The following is a 17,194-nucleotide window of genomic DNA, read 5'->3' as shown; positions in this document are numbered from 1 at the left end:
CCGGGGCACGCCTAGGAGTGTCCGCTCCCCAGTCACTCCCACGGTCGAGTAGAGATCTCCTGGCTGGCTCGCCAAAACTGACGTGCGGAAAGCAGACTCCACAATCTGTAAGATTGTAAAGTAGGTATGTTTATTCGGCGCCGGGCAGCACGGGGGGTAGTCCCACCAAAGTCGTGTACGCCGAGCAGCAACGTGTCTCTTCAATTTATACAATCAAATATTACATATGCATTAGATTTCCCAATACGCCTATACATATGCATCTATCCTCATTGCATATCAAAATTAGTTCCGAGAAATAATTTCCATATACTTCTCCCAGTTGCACTTGCGCAGTGCCTCCTAATGGTGGTTGTCGGGGGTCCCAAGATGAAGGCCCATCCTCTTCATCACGGTGTCCGCTGATTGACCTTTGTTTCTGCGCAAACTCAGTTCTCTCCTGGCTCCCATCCATACAGCAGGGTTGGTCTTGACCGGTTCTAGGCAACTCCCAGCCCCTATCAGGAACTAACCCCTTTGTATGGAGATGCAAGACTCTCTGCTTCAGTTAATTTAGACAATAGATAGGCACTATCAGTTTTTTTAAATGCACAGCAACTATTAAGTAATGCCACTTGTATTAAAATCCCTTTTAACCCCTTCCTTCACAGCTCCCCAAGAAGCAGAGGACCCCCTATCCTCTTGCCAACAAGCAGAAAGAGGGGACTTAAGAGACAGGGGGGAATGGAAACAGGTCCCTGCTCGGGGCAGCAGGCGAATCCCCTCCCATCCTCCCTCACCTCCCCATTTGCCCTTAAGCAACAGATATGGGGCTCTGGAATGTGAGGACCAGGCAAATGAGGATGTGGGTGAAGGTCCATCCAGGGGGTTGCCTAGGATGAGTCAGCCAGCCCCATATATTATGACTGCCCCTTCTGAGGGGAACAGAGGGCCCGATACGCCGACCGGACCCATCCCACAGGGACGTCTGCTGCCTCCCTGGGGCCCAGGTTAGAGATGTTGCTAAGAAACTCCCTGGTCTGGTGCAGCCCTCTGATTATTACCCACTGTTGGTAATGCAGGTTGGTGGTGATGAGATTGAAGAGAGAAGTCCCAAGGCTATCAAAAGGGACTTCAGGGCACTGGGGCAACTGGTTGAAGGATCGGGGCGCAGGTGGTGTTTTCTTCAGTCCCATCAGTGGCAGGGAAGAACATTGAAAGGAACAGGAAAACCCACCTGATTAACAGGTGGCTCAGAGACTGGTGCCATTGGTGGAATTTTGGTTTCTTTTGGCATGCGGAAAGCAGACTCCGCAATCTGTAGGACTGTAAAGTAGGTATGTTTATTCGGCGCTGGGTGGCATGGGGGTAGCCCCACCAAAGTAGTGCGCATAGAGCAGCAACTTGTCTCTTCAACTTATACAATCAAGTATTACATATGCATTAGATTTACCAGTATGCCTATACCTATGCATAACCTATTCCCGCTTCATATTAAAATCAGTTCCAAGAAGCAATTTCCATAGACTCATCCTAGCTGCACTTGCGCAGTGCCTCCTGGTGGTGGTCGTCGGGGGTCCCAAGATGAAGGCCCATCCTCTTCATCACGGTGTCCGCTGATTGACCTTTGTTTCTGCGCAAACTCAGTTCTCTTCTGGCTCCCATCCATACAGCAGGGTTGGTCTTGACCGGTTCTGGGCGACTCCCAGCCCCTATCAGGAACTAACCCCTTTGTATGGAGATGCAAGACTCTCTGCTTCAGTTCATTTACACAACATATAAACACTATCAATTCTTTTTTAAATGCACAGCAACTACTAGGTAATGCTACTTCTACTAAAATCTCTTTTAATCCCTTCCTTCACTTTGATCACGGGGAGATTTACATGGCACTGGGCCTGCTGGCAACAGATGGAGTCCAGATGTCTCAAAGGGGAAAAAGGATTCTCGCCCACGAGCTGGCAGGGCTCATTGAGAGGGCTTTAAACTAGGTTCGAAGGGGGAAGGGGACATCGCCCAGCTCACTAGGGATGAGCCCAGGCGTGGCAGGCCAGTGTCAGGGGTGAGATTGACAGCCCAGCTCAAGTGTGTCTATACCAATGCACGCAGCATGGGCAATAAACAAGAGGAGCTGGAAGCCATTGTGCAGCAGGACAGCTATGACTTGATCGCCATCACAGAAGCATGGTGGGACAACTCACGTGACTGGAATGCTGTCACGGATGGCTACAGACTCTTTAGGAAAGACAGGCCAACAAGGAGAGGTGGGGGAGTTGCTCTGTATGTGAGGGAGCAACTGGAATGTATTGAGCTTGGCCTGGGGCCAGATGAAGAACGAGTGGAGAGCTTATGGGTCAGAATTAAGGGACAGGCTCATATGGGTGACATCATTGTGGGTGTGTACTACAGGCCACCTGACCAGGAGGAGGAGGTTGATGAGGCCTTCTACAGACAGCTGCAAGCAGCCTCACAGTCACAGGCCCTGGTTCTGGTGGGGGAATTCAACCACCCTGACATCAGCTGGGAAGATCATACAGCTAGGCACATGCAGTCCAGGAGGTTCCTGCAGAGCATCGATGATAACTTTCTGATGCAAGTGGTGGAGGAACCAACAAGGAGAGGTGTGCTGCTGGACCTTGTACTAACAAAGAGGGACTGGTGGAGGATGTGAAGGTTGGAGGTAGACTCGGCTGCAGCGACCATGAAATGGTGGAGTTCAGGATCCTGCGTGGAGGAAGCAGGGCGATAAGCAGGATCAAAACCCTGGACCTCAGGAGAGCTAACTTTGCCCTCTTCAAGGACCTACTTGGAGGAATCCCGTGGGCCAGGGCTCTCGAAGGCAGGGGGTTCCAAGAGTGCTGGTCGCTGTTTAAACGTCACTTCCTCCATGCTCAGGAGCGGTGCATCCCCCTGAGCAAGTAATCTAGCAAAGGAGGCAGGAGACTCGCATGGATGAGCAAGGAGATTCTAGTGGAGATCAGGTGGAAGAGAAAGGTCCATGGAATGTGGAAAGAGGGGCAGGCCACTTGGGAGGAGTACAGGAATGTGGTCAGAGCATGCAGGGATGCAACGAGGAAGGGCAAAGCCCACCTGGAATTGAATCTGGCAAGGGATGTCAAAAACAACACGAAAAGCTTCTTCAAGTACATCAGCAGCAAAAGGAAGACTAAGGAAAATGTGTGGCTGCTGCTGAACGAGGTGGGTGTCCTGGTGACGGAGGATGCAGAGAAGGCAGAGCTACTGAATGCCTTCTTTGCTTCAGTCTTCAGTGCCAAGGCAGGCCCTCAGGAATCCCAGGCCCTGAAGGTAAGAGAGGAAGCCTGGAGAAAGGAAGACCTTCCCTTGGTCGAGGAGGACTGTGTGAGAGAACACTTGAGCAATCTGGACATCCACAAATCCATGGGCCCCGATGGAATGCACCCACAAGTGCTGAGGGAGCTGGCGGATGTCATTGCTGAGCCACTCTCCATCATATCTGAAAGCTCCTGGAGGACAGGAGAGGTGCCCGAGGACTGGAGAAAGGCCAATGTCACTCCAATCTTCAAAAAGGGCAAGAAGGAGGACCCAGGGAACTACAGGCCGGTCAGCCTCACCTCCATCCCGGGAAAGGTGATGGAGCAGCTCATTCTAGAGGTCGTCATCAAGCAAGTGGAGGAAAAGAAGGTTATCAGGAGTAGACAGCATGATTCACCAAGGACAAATCATGCTTAACCAATCTGATAGCTTTCTCTGATGGCGTGACTGGCTGGGTAGACGAAGGGAGAGCCGTGGATGTTGTCTACCTCGACTTCAGCAAGGCTTTCGACACAGTCTCCCATAACATCCTCCTAGGGAAGCTGAGGAAGTGTGGGCTGGATGAGTGGTCGGTGAAGTGGATTGAGAACTGGCTGAATGGCAGAACTCAGAGGGTTGTCATCAGCGGCGCTGAGTCTAGTTGGAGGCTGGTAACAAGTGGTGTCCCCCAGGGGTCAGTACTCAGCCCAGTCTTATTCAACTTCATCAGTGACCTGGAAGAAGGGACAGAGTGTACCCTCAGCAAGTTTGCTGATGACACAACACCGGGAGGAGTGGCGGATACGCGGGGAAGGCTGTGCTGCCATTCAGCGTGACCTGGACAGGCTGGAGAGATGGGCAGAGAGGAATCTGATGAGGTTCAACAAGGGCAAGTGCAGGGTCCTGCACCTGGGGAGGAACAACCTCATGCACCAGTACAGGCTTGGGGTGGACCTGCTGGAGAGCAGCTCTGCGGAGAGGGACCTGGGTGTCCTGGTGGACGACAGGTTAACTATGAGCCAGCAGTGTGCCCTGGCTGCCAAGAAGGCCAATGGGATCCTGGGGTGCATCAAGAAGAGTGTGGCCAGCAGGACAAGGGAGGTTCTCCTTCCCCTCTACACTACCCTGGTGAGGCCTCATCTGGAGTACTGTGTCCAGTTCTGGGCTCCCCAGTTCAAGAAGGATGAAGAGCTACTGGAGAGACCAGCAGAGGGCTACAAAGATGATGAGGGGACTGGAGCATCTCTTTTACGAGGAAAGACTGAGGATATTCAAAACCCACCTCGATGAGGTCCTGTACAGCCTGCTGTAGGTGATTCTGCTTTGGCAGTGGTCTTGGACTAGATGACCCACAGAGGTATCTTCCAACCCCTAACATTCTGTGATTCTGTGAACAGTAACAGGGCCAAGGAGAATCTGCATCCCTTATTTGATGGGGCGGGGGGGGGGGAACATTGCCACCAAGGATACAGAAGAGGCTGAGGTACTTAATGCCTTTTTTGCTTCGGATGGAGAGCAAGAATAAAACCCCCATAATCCAGGAGGAAGCAGTTAATGACATTCTAATCCACTTGGACACTCGCATGTCCGTTGGGCTGGATGGGATCCACCCAAGAGTGCTGAGGGAGCTGGCAGAGGAGCTGGCCAGGCCACTCTCCATCATCTTTCAGCAGTACTGGCTAACGGGAGGTCTCAGTTGACTGGAGGATCGCCAGTGTGACGCCTGTCTACAAGAAGGGCTGGAGGGAGGATCCCAGGAACTACAGGCCTGTCAGTCTGACCTCGGTGCCATGCAAGATTATGGAGCAGTTCATCCTGAGTGCGCTCTCCGGGCATGTGAAGGATCAGGCCCAGCCATCATGGGTTCATGAAATGCAGGTCCTGCTTGACCAACCTGATCTCCTACTATGACCCAGTGACCCACCTAGTGGATGAGGGAAAAGCTGTGGATGTCATCTACCTGGACTTTTAGTAAGGCCTTTGACACTGTTCCCCTCAGCATCCTCCTGGAGAAACTACCTGCCCGTGGTTTGGATGGGTGTACTCTTCACTGGGTAAAGAACTGGCTGAATGGCCAATCCCAGAGAGTGGTATTGAATGGAGTTAAATCCAGCTGGTGGCCGGTCACGAGTGTTGTTCCCCAGGGCTCAGTTTTGGGTCCGGTCTTGTTTAACATCTTTATCAATGATCCGGATGAGGGGATTGAGTGCTCCCTCAGGAAGTTTGCAGATGACACCAAGCTGGGCGGGAGTGTCGATCTGCTTGAGGGTAGGAAGGCTCTGCAGAGGGATCTGGACAGACTGGGTCGATGGGCCAAGGCCAACTGTATGAGGTTCAACAAGGCCAAATGCCGGGTCCTGCACTTGGGTCACAACAGCCCCATGCAATGCTACAGGCTTGGGGAAGAGTGGCTGGAAATCTGCCCATTGGCAAAGGACCTTGGGGTGTTGGTCAACAGCCAGCGGAACGTGAGCCAGCAGTGTGCCCAGGTGGCCAAGAAGGCCAACAGCATCCTGCCTTGTATCAGGAATAGTGTGGCCAGCAGGAGGAGGGAGGTGATCATCCCCCTGTACTCAGCACTGGTGAGGCCGGACCTCAAGTACTGTGTTCGGTTTTGGGCCCCTCACTACACGAAGGACATTGAGGTGCTGGAGCATGTCCAAAGAAGGGCAACAAGGCTGGTGAAGGCTCTGGAGAACAAGTCTTATGAGGAGCGGCTGAGGGAGCTGGGGCTGTTTAGTCTGGAGAAGAGGAGGCTGAGGGGAGACCTTATTGCTCTCTACAACTACCTGAAGGGAGGTTGTAGTGAGGCAGGTATTGGTCTCTTCTCCCAGGTAACTAGCGATAGGACGAGAGGCAATGGCCTCAAGTTGCATCAGGGGAAATTTAGATTGGATATTAGGAAAAAGTTCTTTACTGAAAGAGTGGTCAAGCATTGGAATAGGCTGCCCAGGGAAGTGGTGGAGTCACCATCCCTGGAGGTGTTCAAAAAACTTGTAGATGTGGCACTTTGGGATGTGGTTTAGTAGGCATGGTGGTGTTGGGTGGATGGTTGGACTTGATTATCTTAGAGGTCTTTTCCAACCTTAATGATTCTATGGTTTTATGATAAGATGTGTAAGGCTTGTCATCTGCTGTTTTCCTGCAGGTCATTTCCTATGCAATACCAGAACTTCAGGTTACACATCTGATCCTATTATAAACTGCAAAACATAGACTCTCATCATGAGCAACACAGTGATCCTGCCTTCTCAAGTAGAGGGTGGCACCATTTAGAAGGAATCTCTTCAAAATGTCAGGATCATCTACTTAATGAATCACTAATTTATTTGCTTTTTGTACATTCTTAAACTGCTGATGTGTTCAGGCTCCCTCTTTTCCTCAGCAAAAGTGAAATTGATTTTGAAAGCTTTTAATATCATCATCCAAACAGAAAGCAGAAAGTTCATATATTAAATCAAATCTCCGTGTCCAATATTCCAGATGGACCCTCCTCTTAGGGAAGTCAGTAGCCTCCCTGGGACCTGGGTTAAGGATATCACTAGGAAACTTCCTAGCCTGGTACAGCCATTGATCTGTTACCCATTACAGCTCTTCCACATGGGTGGTGATAAAGCCACAATGCATAGTCGAAGGGTGATCAAAAGAGACTTCAGTGCCTTAGGACAGTTGGTAAGGGAATCTGGGGCACAGGTAATTTTTTTTCTTACAGAAAAGTCTTATGGAGGTGAGACAGGGGCTCATGCGGTAATAGGAGCCAACAGGGGAACACCAGTGAAATACCTCAAAGGAATTAACGGGTGTTCCTCTAAGAAGGTGACGTGCCCAACAGCCCAACTGAAGTGCCTCTACACCAACACACATAGCATGGGCAACAAACAGGAGTTGGAGGCCTCTGTGCTGCTAGAAAGCTATGACCTAGTTGACATTACTGAAACCTGGTGGGATGAATCCCATGACTGGAATGTGGCTATCAATGGCAACAGGCTGTTCAGAAGGGGCAGATGAGGAAGGAGGGGTGGAGGGGTTACCCTCTATATCAAGAAATGGATAGAGTGTGAAGAGCTGTCCTGAAGAATAGCCACAAGTGGGTTGAAAGCTTATGGGTAAGAATCAAAGAACAATGCAACAAAGGGAACCTTGTGGTTGGTGTCTACTACAGGCCACCCGATCAAGGGGAGCCTATTGACGAAGCCTTCTTACTTCAGCTACAGGAGGCATCGCACTTGCAGAATCCAACCATATCCTGGGCTGCACAAAAAGAAGTGTGACCACCAGGTCAAGGGAGGTTATTCTGCCTCTACTGAGCTCTGGTGAGACCCCCACCTGGAGTACTGTGTCCAGCTCTGGAGACCCCAACATAAGAAGGACATGGACCTCTTGGAGTGGGTCCAGAGCAGGGCCACAGAAATCATCAGAGGGCTGGAGCACCTCTCCTATGAGGAAAGGCTGAGAGAGTTCGGGTTGTTCAGCCTGGAGAAGAGAAGGCTCCGGGGAGACCTTATCGTGGCCTTTCAGTACCTGAAAGGTGGCTTGTAAGAAAGATGGGGACAGGCATTTTAGCAGGGCCTGTTGTGACAGGATCAGAAGGAAAAAAGGCAAAAAGCTCATGGGTTGGGATGAGAACAGTTTAACAGAATGGCAAAGGGAGAAAAAAACAACACTCAATAATACTGACAAAAGCATATACAACATGCAGTGTTCTCACCACCTGATGCTCAGCTTGCTCCTGAGTAGCAAAAGCCTCTCCTTCAGCCAGCTTGCCACTTAAATAATGAGCATGACATCATACGGTACAGAATATCCCATTTGATTGGCTGTTTGGGTCAGCCAAACCAGCTTGTGAAAATTAACTCTGTCCCAGCTGAACCCAGGATACCTTGCTACTATTGTCTTTTTTTCGTTTGCTTGTTTTTATGTATCGGTCCCTCCCATCCATTTCCATGTAAATTAAGTGGAAGAAGAGTTGAAAAAGCACATGTTTCTTCTGCTACTCAATTTCTAGAGACTGCCAGGACTCATTGCTGGCATCCCCTTGCTCTTTGCTTAAAAAATAAGTCTGTGAATGCAGCTGTGAAGAATTTTTTGTCACATGTAAAATGTTGTCAAAATGGAACAGTATATTATCAAAATGATGAACTGTCATATGAATTTCAGAGACATTTGGCCATTGTCTGAGACCAACACCTACTTTGATAGTAATTGTACAATAAGTTGACTGTCAGCCCTCTCATTCTAAAATGTATTTCCTTATTGCAACTAACTATTGTCTTTTACAAAATTGAAAGTCCATGTTATTTCTTTCCTCAGTGGGTAAAAGATGGGCAAGATTTAAAAAAGATAGCAATTAATCTACTTGGAAGCTAGAATAAGATTAATTTCTGTGAACTAGTTTTCATTTAAATGCATTTTTTTGGTATAGCATTACATGTAAAGCTATCCTAATGGATACATAGCTTACGCTAACAAAAGAATTCTTTTCCATCTTATAGCAGTTCCCCAACTGAAAACATTAAAATCTGTCGTTTTGGCCAGTAGGATTATGACAATGATGGGGCTTTCATTGGCATAACTCAGTGATCTAGGAATCTATAGAATCACTAGCTTGTTAGGTGCAGTACTAAAATCATGCTTGTTTGGTAGAGCTTCAAATAAGGTAAGTGTGAAACAGGCTTCTGTGAGGTCTTGGATGCCACTGAGTGAGGACTGAAGATGCACAATACTTAATAGGATTTGGTCTTCGGTTAAGTGAAATTTAACAGTATTGGAATAATGATGAATACCAAAACAATGAGGAGTAACTCAAAAAGAAGAAGCCACCCCTTTTTATACCCTCAGCAGATTCAATGGAAAAGTACTGACTAGGCATAGCTGCACGCATGGCCTGCCAAGTACGTGCTCTGCTGGCTAACAACGGTTTCCGGATTGCAATAACATATTGCTCAGTAACAACTCTCCCAGTTCTCTTCTTCAAGGTTGTGTTCTCACAGCTGTGTTCAGCTTGCAGTTTTTCCATAGTGGCCCTACATGGACCATCATCTAAAATCCCTCACACAGTACTTTACTTCTAAGCGTCTTGTGTAATCATTGCCAGCTGTGCAAAGTGTATGGCAGAGGAAACTGTCAAACTCCATTATCATTTTATACCACGCTGGAAGTAATTAGACAAAGTGCAGGGCAGTGGAGAATCAAGGCTTGTTTAATTGTAATAAACACAGCATATTCCATTTCAAACTTTGCATTATGAATGCTAAAGGACTATTACAGATTTTATAGGCTTCAGAGTTTTTGATTAACATTATGGGAATAAAACCTCCAGCCCAGGAGCTAGGCTACATTTCACTATGCTAATTAAAATTTGATTTCAGTCCTCGCTGTTGTACTTTTGCTAGCCTGCAGTATTTATCTACTTCAGATCTTGTTGCTGTTATCATATCATTGCATGCTCCTATCCTGTTAAGAATCCAGAGGAGTCAGTATTGGCAAATGTTCCAAAAGATATAATGATTTACTAGTAGGAGACTTGCAGTTAAATAAACCACCTGTTGGAAGGGAGAAAGGGATAACCCTTTCAAAGCAATCCCTTCAGAAAATTAATATATTTATTGCATTTCTTTTTTGCATCAAGGTTATATTTGGAATATTTTCTTTCCTTTACCTAAGGTCATAGATTGTTTTTAAGAGTTTGTCTATGGCCACTGTGCCACACTGAAAACATCAGTTCAAGTGTGTAACATCATATGGTGGGTATGTCCTGCAGAAGCTAAGCTTTTTTTAAAAAAAATTGTGTCGGGTTGAAGTAATCCACATGTAAAAATGGAAAAAAATTCTAAGTGCTTTAATGAAGATGGTGGAGAACTCAGACCCAAATCTGCAAAGATACAGATTTGCAGAACTATACTGAGGTTTTAGTTAATAAACTTAATTTTCAGTTGGGACTGCGTAAATGTATGCATCCAGGTAGTTTCTGTGACTCGTTTGACAGCTGGTAACATATGGAGTCACCAAAAGTCATATTTTATTGTCACCATTTAGAGCAGAGCAGCAATAAACTGTGTGGCAGATGCTCTCTATTAACCCCTGCCCTCCCCACCAGGGGAAGGGAAATAGGAGGAAAAGGGACAAAGACTTACAAATTTAATACAAAACCAGCTTTACTAATAACACTAATAATACTAATAATATTAATAATAAGTGAAATAAAGCAAAATATATAAAAACCAATATTGAGTTTCCTGGAGTTGGGTGCCGGGCCACTGGAATCGCACCAGCAACTGCCAGGCAGGCACCAGGAAGTCCCAGACTGGCCTCGGCAGTAGGCAGGAACTGGATTCAGGAATGCACAGATAGGAATCTGGATCAGGATCACAGGCAGGACAAGGAGCAGGGTCCTCTTCAGAAGCCAGCCATGGACGAAGAGAGCGAGACCCTCATGATCTCCCAGCTTTAAGCTGAGTATGACATGTATGGCATGGAATACCTCGTTGGTCAATATCGGGTCACATGTTCTGTCCGCCTCTCCCTGCAAGTGCGACCCTTTACGACTCCTCACTTGTGGGACCTAAGAGGTCTGTCAGTGACCTTGGCTGCTATAGTGATAATTATAAACAGGGGCCTTTTTCTGCATTCCTTTCCTACTGTTAGCTCAGTATTAATTATTATTAATCATTAGGTGTTATCAGCTTTGGAGCGGACACTGTCTGTAAAATATGCAGCCAGCTTCAGAACAATGCAGCTCCTTAGAACTTAGCTGTAAGGAAGATTCACTAAAAGGGAATCAGTTCTGTTTTAACCAAAGCCAGGACATATATCCTATATTTTGAGCATTTATTTTGTACATAACTCACAGTTGTACTCATGCTATCAGCCTGATTTCTTAAGAAAATGATACATATATATGATCGCACTACCTGTGTGTTAGTTCCCCCCTTCATATAATTTTTAAACTTTTTGGCTAGTTTGGACACCCAGCCAGAGGGCTCAAAATATTAATTTCTTATGACTGCTGCATAAATTGGCAGCTCGTAGCAGAAAGGGACTTGGATTCAGCCATCACAAAGTAAAACCAGGAAGAACTTCAATGTCTTAGCTGGCAGTAGCCAGCCATCTAAAGGCAGGGTGGAAAACTGAAGCCCAAAGAAGTATATCCAATGAGGCAAGACCGCGTGGTGAAGGACTCCGGAGCAAGGGATCGAGCCAGGGAAACCTTTTCTAAGCGGCAGAACTGCAGAGACAGGGGCCCAGGGAGAGAGAGGGTGCCCTTCCCCCTCCACTCCCAAGAGCGGTAAGTGCTGAGCCCTGAGGAGCGGCGGCTCTGACTCAGCGTGGCGGGGTCAAGAGTGACGGCGGCACCCTCCCCCCTCACGAAAGCAGCTCCTAGGGAGCGCGATCGACCCGGAGTGCGGTGAACAGGACAGGCAAACAGGGCGTGGCGCGGCAGTTCGCGAAGGCAGTGCAAGCAGGCAGGGCCCCGAGGCTCGGCCGGCTCCCTAGGGTAAATTCAACCGGTGGTCATCGCTTGCTCAGCTAGGAGACATCGAGCTATGGTCTCCACTCACCTGAAAGCTGTCACCAGGTGGAATATGGCGACCCAGACAGAGCTGCCACATAAACAGGCAGCTGTGCAGGTCTCTGGCTGCAAGGAGTGCCTGAGCCTGTCACTGGTATCAGAGGGCAGCAGGCAGAACGCCTGTGTGTGCTGTGACCAGGTGGATGATCTGCTCAGCCTGGTGGCAGAGCTCAAAGAGGAGGTAGAAAGGTTAAGGAGCATTAGGGAGTGCGAAAGGGAAATAGACTGGTGGAGCCATGCCCTGCCGTTCCCGAAACAAACGCAGAGGATGGACACTCCACAAGAAGCAGAAGATCCCCTGCCCTCTCGCCACCAGGCAGAAGGAGAGGACCTGAGAGACAGCGGGGAATGGAAATGGGTCCCTGCTCGGGGCGGCAGGCGTACCCCCTCCCGGCCTCTCTCTCCACCCCAGATGCCCTTACGCAATAGGTATGAGGCTCTGGAACTGGAGGGCCAGGCAAATGACGAGGCGGACGAAGGCCCACGCACGGGGTTGCCCAGAGCTAGGCAGTCAGCCCTGCGCATCACGACTGCCTCCACGAAGGAAAAAAGAAGGGTCATTGTCATAGACGACTCCCTTCTGAAGGGAACAGAGGGCCTGATATGCTGACCAGACCCATCCCACAGGGAAGTCTGCTACCTCCCTGGGGCCCGGGTGAGAGATATCGCTAGGAAACTCCCTGGTCTGGTATAGCCCTCTGACTATTACCCGCTCTTAGTTGTTCAGGTTGGCAGTGATGAGGTTAGGGACAAAAGTACACGGGCAATCAAAAGGGACTTCGGGGCTCTGGGGCAACAGGTTAAGGGATCAGGAGCACAAGTAGTGTTCTCCTCTATCCCTCCAGTTGCAGGGGAAGATGAGGGAAGAAATAGGAGTCGTCAACAGATCAATACCTGGCTCCAAGCCTGGTGTCATAGGCAAAATTTGGGGTTCTTTGATCATGGGTCAGTTTACATGGCACCAGGCCTGCTAGCAACAGATGGGGTACACCTGTCGCAAAAGGGGAAGAGGATCCTAGCTCAGGAGTTAGCAGGGCTCATTGATAGGGCTTTAAACTAGATTGGAAGGGGGAAGGGGATAAAGCCAGGCTAGCTAGTGAAAAGCCTGGGGGTGGCAACTCAGCTGCTAGTGGACAGTGAGCTAGCGAGGACCTTCACTCTGCTGAGTCAGTGAAGGTATGGAACAGGGAGCTGTGTGGCAGCAACGGTGCAGCTTCATCGGGAGCTCAGCTCAAATGCCTTTATGCAAATGCATGTAGCATGGGGAATAAACAAGAGGAGCTAGAGATGTGCACACATCTGTGGGGCTATGAGATCATCGGTATCACGGAGACATGGTGGGACAGCTCCTATGACTGGAGTATTGGGATGGGAGGACACAGGCTCTTTAGGAAAGACAGGCAGGGGAGATGAGGAGGAGGTGTTGCCCTCTATGTCAAAGAGCAGCTGGAGCGCATGGAGCTCCGCCTGGGATTGGATGAGGAGCCCACGGAGAGCTTATGGGTCAAGATTAAAGGCAGGACAGGGACTGGTGACATTACAGTGGGAGTCTGCTACAGGCCACCAGACCAGGACGAGTGAGCGGATGAGGCCCTCTATAGGCAGATAGGAGAAGCCTCACGTTCAAAAGCCCTGGTCCTCATAGGGGACTTCAACCACCCCGACATCTGTTGGAGGGACAACAGAGCAGGGCACAGTCAAGCCAGGAGGTTCCTGGAATGCGTTGATGGCAACTTCCTCCTCCAAGTGATAGAGGAGCCCACGAGGAGAGGTGCAATGCTGGACCTTGTTCTCACCAACAAGGAGGGGCTGGTGGGGAATGTGAAAGTCAAGGGCAGCCTTGGCTGCAGTGACCATGAAATGGTGGAGTTCAAGATCCTTAAGGCAGCGAGATGGGTGCACAGCAAGCTCGCTACCCTGGACTTCAGGAGAGCAGACTTTGGCCTCCTCAGGGATCTGCTTGGTAGAATACCATGGGATAAAGTCCTAGAGGGAACAGGGGCCCAAGAAAGTTGGTCAGTATTCAAGGATCACCTCCTCCAAGCTCAGGAGAGATGCATCCCAACAAAGAGGAAGTCAGGCAGAAATGCCAGGAGGCCTGCATGGATGAACAGGGAGCTCCTGGCCAAACTCAAGCAGAAAAAGGAGGCCTACAGAGGATGGAAGCAAGGACAGGTAGCTTGGGAGGAATACAGAGAAATCGTCCAAGTAGCCAGGGAGCAAGTTAGGAAAGCTAAAGCCCTGACAGAATTAAATCTGGCCAGGGATGTCAAAGGGAGCAAGAAAGCCTTCTATAGGTATGTCAGTGATAGAAGGCAGGCTAGGGAAAATGTGGGCCCTCTCCGGAAGGAAGCTGGAGACCTGGTTAACCGGGATGTAGAGAAAGCTGAGGTGCTGAATGACTTTTTTGCTTCAGTCTTCAACAGCAAGTGCTCTAGCCACACCGCCCAAGATGCAGAAGGCAAAGGCGGGGACTGGGAGAATGAAGAACCTCCCACTGTAGGAGAAGGCCAGGTTCGAGACTGCCTATGGAACCTGAAGGTGCACAAGCCCACGGGGCCTGATTAGATGCACCCGCGGGTCCTGAGGGAACTGGTGGATGAAGTTGCCAAACCACTCTCCATCATATTTGAGACGTCGTGGCGGTCTGGGGAGGTCCCCACCGACTGGAGAAGGGGCAACATCACCCCCATTTTTAAAAAGGGCAAAAAGGAAGACCCGGGGAACTACAGGACAGTCAGCCTCACCTCTGTGTCTGGCAAGATGATGGAGCAGATCCTCCTCGAAACCATGCTAAGGCACATGGATAACAACGAGGTGATTGGGGACAGCCAACATGGCTTCACCGAGGGCAAATCGTGCCTGACCAACTTGGTAGCCTTCTATGATGGGGTTACAACATTGATGGACAAAGGACGGGCAACTGACATCATCTACCTGGACTTGTGTAAGGCATTCGACACTGTCCCGCATGATGTCCTTGTCTCTAAATTGGAAGGACATGGATTTGACAGATGGACCACTTGTTGCAGCCAATGGTTCAATGTCCAGGTGGAGACCAGTGACGAGTGGTGTGCCTCAGGGCTCGGCACTGGGGCCGGTGCTGTTCAATATCTTTGTCGGCGACATGGACAGTGGGACTGAGTGCACCCTCAGCAAGTTTGCTGACGACACCAAGCTGTGTGGTGTGGTTGACACATTGGAGGGAAGGGATGCCATTCAGAGGGACCATGACAGGCTGGAGACGTGGGCCTGCGCGAACCGCATGAAGTTCAAGGCCAAGTGCAAGGTCCTTGCACGTGGGTCGGGGTAATCCCAAACACAAGTACAGACTGGGCGGAGAGTGTCTCGAGAGCAGCCCTGAGGAGAAGGACTTGGGGGTACTGGTAGACAAGAAGCTCAACATGAGCCGGCAATGTGCGCTTGCAGCCCAGAAAGCCAACTGTATCCTGGGCTGCATCAAGAGAAGTGTGACCAGCAGGTCGAGAGAGGTGATTCTGCCCCTTTACTACGCTCTCGTGAGACCCCACCTGGAGTCCTGCGTCCAACTCTGGAGCCCCCAACATAAGAAGGACATGGATGTGTTGGAGTGGGTCCAGAGGAGGGCCACGAAGATGATCCGAGGGCTGGAGTACCTCTCCTATGAGGATAGGCTGAGGGAGTTGGGGCTGTTCAGCCTGGAGAAGAGAAGGTGACCTTATAGCAGCCTTCCAGTACCTGAAGGGGGCCTACAGGAAGGATGGAGAGGGACTTTTCACAAGGGTGTGTAGTGATAGGACAAGGGGGAATGGCTGTAACTAAAAGAGGGCAGATTTAGACTAGATATTAGGAAGAAATTCTTCACCATGAGGGTGGTGAAACACTGGAACAGGTTGCCCAGAGAAGCTGTGGATGCCCCCTCCCTGGCAGTGTTCAAGGCCAGGTTGGCTGGAGCTCTGAGCACCCTGGTCTAGTGGAAGATGTCCCTGCTCATGGCAGGGGAGTTGGAACTAGATGATCTTTAAGGTCCCTTCCAACCCTTACCATTCTATGATTCTATAATTCAGATTCTTGTCGTTTTTGAAAGGCAACTTGTCAGTCAAGAGACAGCTGGTCAATCACCATGCAGATAATCATGGCATATGCTGTCAAGCATGGCAAATATGGAATATGAGAAGGAGTTGGATAAGCAGGAGGAAAAAAATAGGGGAAACAGGGCACACATCCTTAGGAAAACTTAGGAAAACAGCGACAGGAAAGAGAGGAAAAGACAGGAAAGAAAGAAACCTAGCAAGCAGTCAGGATAGAGTTGCAAGAGATAGTCACCACCATGGATCCAACGTTGTCCCATCGGTCCGTAGTTTCCATGTGCATCAGTGGTGGTGGTCCCCCCCATTGTTTGGTCGCAAGACCTTTTAAAAGGTGTTCAGGGAGATTGTTCCCTAGGCAATGGCACGTACCCCACGTTCCCCCGGTCCCGTGCATGTGTTTTTTTTCTCAGTCCTGGCTCCAGCAGGTTGGGGAGGGGGTCTGTGTCTAGACACATTTTCCACAACAAGGTACCCATCCTCCAACTCCCTTCAAAGTTGGTTTCGGGCAGTTGTTTATTCCTTGTCTGGTTTGCGTTTGGCTGGCCAGCCAGGGGGTCCTGCAGCAAGCTTTGCAAACAAGCTTTGAGGCAATTGTCTTAAGATATGGTCTCAGACAGTTATAAGTCTAATGACTTTAATGGCCTTTTAAAAAAGGTAATGCTTGTTTGCCAGGTAGATTTTCTGCTTTTTAAACATATGTTATTATCATAAAAATTTTAAAGAATGTAGATATTCATCAAATCCAGTGGAAGATTATTCTTTTGGTCTTTGTCTTTCAGCAATAATAGCTGAGGGACGTAATTCCTGTGATTTTTCATTATGCATTATGAAGCTCTGCTTTCCTGGAGATGGTTAAACATCTGTCTGGTGATGGGAAGTAGTGAATGAATTCCTTATTTTGCTTTGCTTGCACACACAGCTTTTGCTTTCCCTGTTAAACTGCGACTGGCAGGGTACAGCCACCCCTCCTGGCAACTCAAGTAGTGGGCATCGCTCTTCCAGGAGATATTCTAGCCATGGTTACCACCCGTGGTAAAGCTGTTGCTCGAAGGAGTGTGGGGACCCAGACGGAGGCCCCACGCAAGAACGCGGGTGTCCAGGTCTCTGGCTGCAGGGAGTGCCTGAGCCTGGCGCTCGTACCGGAGGACAGCAGAGACAACGGCTGTGTTCGGTGTGAGCAGGTGAATGACCTGCTCAGCCTGGTGGCAGAGCTGAAGGAGGAAGTGGAGAGGCTGAGGACCATCCAGGAGTGTGAGAGGGAGATTGACTGGTGGAGCAGCACCCTGCCCTCCCTGAGGCAGAG

The sequence above is a fragment of the Opisthocomus hoazin genome, chromosome W (assembly GCF_030867145.1).
Source record: "Opisthocomus hoazin isolate bOpiHoa1 chromosome W, bOpiHoa1.hap1, whole genome shotgun sequence".
Classification (NCBI taxonomy): domain Eukaryota; kingdom Metazoa; phylum Chordata; class Aves; order Opisthocomiformes; family Opisthocomidae; genus Opisthocomus; species Opisthocomus hoazin.
This window is presented reverse-complemented; position numbering follows the sequence as displayed.